Source organism: Mandrillus leucophaeus, unplaced genomic scaffold (assembly GCF_000951045.1).
Source record: "Mandrillus leucophaeus isolate KB7577 unplaced genomic scaffold, Mleu.le_1.0 Scaffold282, whole genome shotgun sequence".
NCBI classification, from domain to species: domain Eukaryota; kingdom Metazoa; phylum Chordata; class Mammalia; order Primates; family Cercopithecidae; genus Mandrillus; species Mandrillus leucophaeus.
The window spans coordinates 1655831-1662760 of record NW_012102943.1 but is presented as its reverse complement, the minus strand read 5'-3'; positions in this window follow the sequence as shown (position 1 = coordinate 1662760).

Here is a 6930-nt window from a genome sequence, read left to right as displayed (position 1 = left end):
GGCCGAGGGCAGGCTGGGGTGCGGGCGAGGGCAGCGCGGCAGCTGTAGGTCACGGATAATGTCACTCACGAGGAATGCCCCCTCCCCCTCCCCTGCTCCCGAACAGGGGAAACTTTTGTCTAGCGAGGGAGGGGGTTAGAGGCCGGGTCCTGCTTCGCGAAGGCTAAGGCAGCCGGACCGGTTTTCTGCGGGCTCTGAGCGGCCTGGTCTCTAACTCCCCTCCTTCCTCAGGGTCTCGGGAGCAAGAAGTTCTCCCTTTGCACGCAGCTCTTTAACGCCCTGGAACAGGGGTGAGGAGGGGGCACCCGTGGGACGGGTGGGCTCTGGGACCGGCCGGGAATCCGGGGACTGGCCACTTGGCTCTTTGCAGACTCGAGCACCCCAGTGTGCCCGGTGAGGCTCAGGGAATACAGAGCCCCACCCCCTGAACGCCCCATTGTCGCCCTCCCCACCTGGAGAACTTTCAGAATGGCCTGCAGGCGGTTTTGCCCCCTGGTCTGTTCAGAGCAACCTGGCTGTTTGTCAAGTTTCCAGCGGTGTGACCTTGAGTGGGTTCCCTACCTTCCCCCAGCCTCAGTTTCTTCACCTGTAAAATGGGGAGAATAGTATTTGCTAGAGTAAGGATGAGAGGAGTGTGTGGTACCTCAGCAAATGGTGGCATGCTTATATTCAACAAGTACATTTCACGTTTACCGTGTGTTAGGCGCTGGATGAATTCATTGCTTTACGTACATTCGCATTTAATTCTCCCACATTACTGTTAACCACATTTTATGGAGGGGGAAACTGAGGCACAGGGTTGTAAAGGTCACACAGATAGAAAGTGGTGGAGCTGGGATTTTACCTCCGTCTCTCAGCCTGTGTCTCAACCACAGATCCCTACAATGTCTTGCTGTGACAGCTCACAGTTTATTTCTCCCTTTTTTTTTTTTTTGACTTTGACCTTGTACAGTTTCATTTTCAGTTGAAATTATGGGGACATCTGTCCTCTTCACCATTTCCCCCACCGGCAGGTAATGCTCCCTTCTGCCTGGTACTTGTTCCAAGTGAGGTCTTATGCCCTGGCTCTTGTTAGCATAGGCAGCTGGAGCAGGAGGGAGGTCAGTTGGAGACTGGGCCTGGAGCTCCGTAATGGTCCAAGTGCTGTTGCTGGCTACTGGGTCTATGGTAGTGCCAGTGGTGCAGGGAGAAGCCGGTCTCCCTGGCTCTGACTGGAGACAGCTGGTGACTTTGTCAAGAGGCCTCTCTCCCTAGCACCCAGGGACAGCCGAATCTTTACTTTTCATTCAGACCAGGTTACTTTCAGATCAGCGGGGGGCAGAGGTGGGGCAAGGGTGTTCTTGTGTAACTTGGCCATGGCAGGGGTCCTCACTGCTAACTAATGGATGCCCCAGCCCCAAAGTACTTGAGGGTAGTAATAGTGTCAGGATTGCAGAACCCTAATGGAGAATGCATGTGTGTACAGGTTCCTGAGCCTAGCTAGCTCAGTACTGGGCACCCTGCAGGCCCTCAGTAAATATCCCACAAGTGAATGTGTGAGGTGGCTTAGACTTCTGCTGGCTTTCACACCCTGGGCTGGCCCAATCATTTGGTGAGGATGACATCTTATGAGTACTGATCAGGCTCTGATTGAGGTCCTTGAGTAATTACTTTAAAAATGGAAAACAAATTGCAATTTAATTAACAACATCTTAAATCTGGGGCTGAGAGACAGTGTGGTGGGTGGGGGTAGATATTGAGAGAAGTTCTTGGGTAAGGGAAATTCGTGCATTTCAGCCTGCTCCGAGGGGTGTTCCGGCACTGTGTCTGGTTTTGCAGGGTTTGTAGGCTTTTTGAGGGCCCTGGGAATAGGGAACCCTGCTGGGCCGATAGCTTGTAGGAATAAATGTGGAAATTTCATTGCTTTGCTGGACATTGAGGGGACTCAGAAAAGCAGGGCATTGAATGGAGGAGTTGGAAGGCTGACTTGTCATATGGTCAGACTGTCCCTTTCATAGTGGTCAGAGCAAGAAGAAAGGCCTCTGGGGGAACCAATAAGTAAAGGGAGGACCCCGGCAAACAAGAGAAAATGGATAGTGAGCCTCCTGTCACAAGGAGGTATGTGAGGAACAGTTTTGTAATCACAAGTTGAGGATGTGGTCAAGAATTTAAGATCATAGGCTGGGGGTTGGCATCTGAGAAACTCACAAATGGGCTCTGGTCTAGGCAGCCCAGAGCTCTCTCTGCCCTGGGCTTTGGACCTGCTTGGCTGGGCTTTTTCCACCCTTCCATGCTTCGGGACCAAAGCCAATGCAAGTCTCTAGAGGCTGGGCAGACTTCTACTGGCCTGGAATTTGGATTTGAATATGGCTTGAAATATCTGGACTGTTTGGAGGACTTGGACATTCTTTACTTGAAATGGAACATTAGGGTAATTTGTGAAATGTGTATGGAAAATGTCTGTGGCTGAGGGTGACAGGGGACATGAAATGGGGTACAGTCCTGCTGGATTCTGGAGAGGCTGTTCTGATGGGGGACAGAAGACAAGGATTCAAATGATGGCTATGGGGCAGATCTGATCAGTTATAGATTGGTTTTGGAAGGCGAGTGGAAGGAAACGCTCTCTGCTTATTCATGTCAGCAAGGCTTCCTGGAGGAGGAAGTATTTTCGAGGGTGCAGACTGTGGGAAATGGGACAATAGGAGACAAGATTAGGTCATGGGGAGCCTGCAGTGCCCTGCTCAGGAGTTTGGATTTTACTCTGGAGCCTATAGAGAGGACAGAGGGTTGTAAGTAGCTCATTGACTCGATGCCTGTTCCTGTGCCTTGTGTCAGGCACCATGCCAGGCTCTTTACAGACACTCCATTGAAATCTCACAATACCCTGCAAAGTAGCTGCTGCTGCTCCTGCTGCTGCTGGTAACCCCTACCCCTGCCCCATTTTCAGATGGGGAAGTAGAGGCTCAGACGGGTAGAGTCACTTGTAGAGCTGGAATTTGAACCCAGGCCTGAATTATTTCTGCCTTGCTGTGTTGCTTCTCAGGGGTCTTTTGACCCAAGATGGTATCAAGACTGGCAGGGTTAAGACCAGGCCAGAGATGGCACTCATCATGGTCCTGCAGAAAGCTGACCACAGGCTGACTCAGTCAGTGGACTGAGAGGAAAGGAGGGGGAAGCTGCAGGACTTTGTAGCTGTCTTGGCGTTTGGGGTCGTCACAGGTCGTCTTAAGGTTTGGTGAATAACCCTTAAGGGGCAGTATTACTGCTTTCAAATCCCTGAAAGGCCCTCTACAGGTAGGGGCCATAGTCTTGTCCTTCAGGGTTCCTGAGGATGGAGAAAGCAACAAGGGTGACAGCTCCAAGGAAGCTAGCCAGGAAGTAAGCTGCCCAGAAAGAAGGCGAGAACAGCATGGCTGAAGGTATGCAAAGAGCCTGGAGAGCTGCAGAGGTGGCAGCAGAATGCACCAGCAGGGGCAGGCCTGGGTGGCTACTCTCAGTTCCCTTTTCACCCAAGAATCTCAGCATTTGAATGGTGCCCGGCCCACTTCCACCCCCTGCTTTTCTCATAGCTTTGGAGCTGCCCTTCCTGCACGTCCTGGGGAGTGGGGAGTTCCATTTGGCCTGGCCTGCAGAGCTCCACTGGGAGAGTCCTTGCCCTTTGGAATACACTCAGTCCAGCTGACTGTCAAGGGGCCCCTTAGGGATGTCTGGAGCAGTGGCCAGAGCTAGGCTAAGGACTGTGCTTTCACAGAGGATTTGAACCCTCTGCTTCCATTTCTCATCTGTGAAATGGGGTCAGTCTTTCCTCACCTGTGAAGAAATAAGGCTACATCATGAATCAGGCTGAATCAGTAGGGCTTAGGGCAAAAGGGCTGGTGAGTTTGTGGATTTGAAAGTGAAGACGGGGCGGAGGGGAGGGGTTGTTCCCTTCCTTCCCTGCAGTGAAGGTTAAAGGAGGCTCTCTTGGTTTCTGGGGGTCACCAGCAAAGCTGCTTTCTGTGTCTGTGGGGCTCTTACAAAGCTCTGCCTAGCAGCTTCTGTCTTGAAGATATGGAGCGCAGTGGAAGGGGTGGATGTTTGGGGCGCAGAGGTCCTGGACCCTGTGGCCTCAGGGCTAAAGCCAATTCGCCATCAAAATCCTTATCTAGATGGAGGAGAGTTTGTGCTAAGTTGCCTCCTGGCCCTTTTTATTTCTACTCACCTTATTTCTTTAATACAGATTGGATTAATCTAATTTTAAAATGTGCATGGTGAATGAGCATTTGTTTATTTGAGGGCAATGTATGGGAAGTGCCTGCTGTGTGACTGCAGTGCCCCCTCTCCCACTCCCCCTCAACCCTCAAGCAGAACTGACCTCTTTCCCTCTCCCTGGCTATGCTCCTGGCCCCTCCTGCCTCTACACATCTGCTCATGGTGAACATGCTGCACTCCAGTCACTTCCCCTTGCTCACCCCAAAATCCTCCCTACCAGTACCCAGCTCCAGGGTCACCTCTTCCATGCAGCCATCCCTAATTCTCCAGAGCCGGCATTGCCTGCTCCCTCCTTTACATGTGCAGAACCTGTTACCTGGACCTCTCATGGGCCCTTTGGCTCCTAGCTTTGAACTCTAGCTTCCTAAAGACAGTCTCCTCTGCTCTGGGCTCTGTGCTCTGGAGGCAGGGGCGACACGTGACTGATTTCCAATGGGGGTGGGCATTGTTGTAGAGTGGAATCAAAAGTCCTGGGTTCAAATCCCCATTCTGTCACTATTAACTGCATGATCTGGGGTAAATTACCTAAATCTCCATGGACATCAGTTTCCTTAACTTCACAATGGGGGTAATAATAGTTCTGTTTTGTTAGGGAGGTTACGGAAATCAGTGCTTTGACATAGTAAGTGTGCAGTAAGTAGAAGCTGTTCAAAGATAACAGTTGTTGTGATCATTGTTTGTAGCTAGAGGGGATCTGTCCTTTTAGAGATGAGAGAAAGAATCCCTGGAATTTGAGTTTCTGAACTTTCTGCCTAATGACCCGAGATGGCATGTGCAGATGAGGAAACTGAGGCCTGGAAAGAGAGAGCAATTTGCATGGCATGTGGGAACATCTGGTCTCGTCTAGGAAGCTGGACAGGATTTCTTTGTTATGGCTCTGTTTTTCCTCTTCCTTCCTGTCATCAATCCTAAGGTGCTCAAATTCCACGGGCTCAATCTCCTCCCTGGTGACCATGTTGAAGGATGTCTAAAGCTTACACCAGATAAATTGGTCTGGCTGGGAAGGTGCCACGGGGCTGGCAGCCCTGTGGCTGTCCTTGTAACCAGGGAACCGTGCCCCAGACTGCATGGGCTGGAGCTTTTTGAGGCCTCCCACCCAGTCTCACTTTGCTTGGGAAGGGGAAGAGGATGGTGGCAGAGACAGGTGACATGGGCTTGGTCTTGGGGCAGGTGACTAGGAGATCCAGACAGAGCAAAGGTTGAGAGCCAGGCTCTGGAGCCAGGTGGCCTCTGTTCAGGTCCCTGCTGGGCTGCTTCCTATGTGTGAGAACGTGGGCAAGCTGTTTAGCTCTTCCTCTGTACAAAGGGGATGATAATTGTCCCCATCTGACAGCATTTAGAAAGATAACACACTGTGAGCCCAATCTATGTGAGTTATCATTATTATTGTAGTTGATATTATTCACTAAAGAGCTCATTTAATCCTCACGACAGCAGTAAGAGATAGGCACTATTACTATTCCCTTTTAGCAGATGTAACAGCCAAGGCTAAGAGAGGTAGGTGGCTAGCCTGGAGAAGTTTAGTTCCAGGGGATGACAGTCAGGGCCCACTGCTGGGGTTGCTCTGGCCAGAAGAAGTAGACTTGTTGTGTGAGGTGCTGGAAGGCGTATCCAGTGGGAAGATGGGCCAGGAGAGGCTGACTTCAACTCAGTGTAATGTGAAGACTTAAAAAAAAAAAAAAAAAAAAATTAGAGCAAGCCAAGATGGAAGGGATTGTGTCTGCAGGGAGCGAGCTCCCTGTTTCTGGAGGTGGGAGCAGAATCCTGGAGCTCATGTGATTAAGATGTGGTGAGGATTCTGGCCTCGTTCAGACCTGAGGTCTGGCTTCACGAGGGAGGCCTTGGATTCTTATCATCCCAGTCTGTCCAAGGGATTGGCCTGTCTGGGCAGGTCCCAGGGTGGCATTAGGTGGAGGTTTGCTATAGTCATTGCTGCACGGCAGCCACCTCTGGTGTATACTACCAGCCTTGCAAATATGACCTGCCCAGGCAGAGGCCAGATGAGGAGAAATGAGTGTTGTCATAGCAGGGCCTTTACTCATGCTGCATCCTCTGCCTGCATTCATTCCCTCCCCCTCTCCTTATGCCTGGGCAGCTCCTGTTCATGCTTCTATGAGTGTAAGCACCATCTATTCACGGAAGCTCTCCCTGATCCACCTGCAGGCTAAGTCAGTGGTTCTGAAAGTTTGTTTCTGGACCAGTAGCATCAGCATTACCTGGGAACTTGTTAGAAGTGCAAATTATCTAGCTCTATTCTGGACCTACTGAATTAGATACCCTGGAGGGTGGGATTCAGCAATCTGTTTTAGGAACCCTCCCAGTGATTCTAATGCATGCTGTTTTTTGTTTTGTTTTGTTTTGTTTTTTTTTTTTTTTTTTAGGCAGAGTTTCATTCTTGTTACCCAGGCTGGGGTGCGGTGGTGCGATCTCAGCTCACTGCAACCTCCGCCTCCCGGGTTCAAGTGATTCTCCCGTCTCAGCCTCCCAAGTAACTGGGATTACAGGTGCCTGCCACATGCCCGTCTAATTTTTCAATTTTTAGTAGAGACAGGGTTCCACCATGTTGGCCAGGCTGGTTTTGAACTCCTAACCTCAGGTGATCCGCCCACCTCAGCCTCCCAAAGTGCTGGGATTATAGGCGTGAGCCACCGCGCCTTGCTGCATGCTGAATTTCCAGAAACACTAGGATAGGTCATTAAA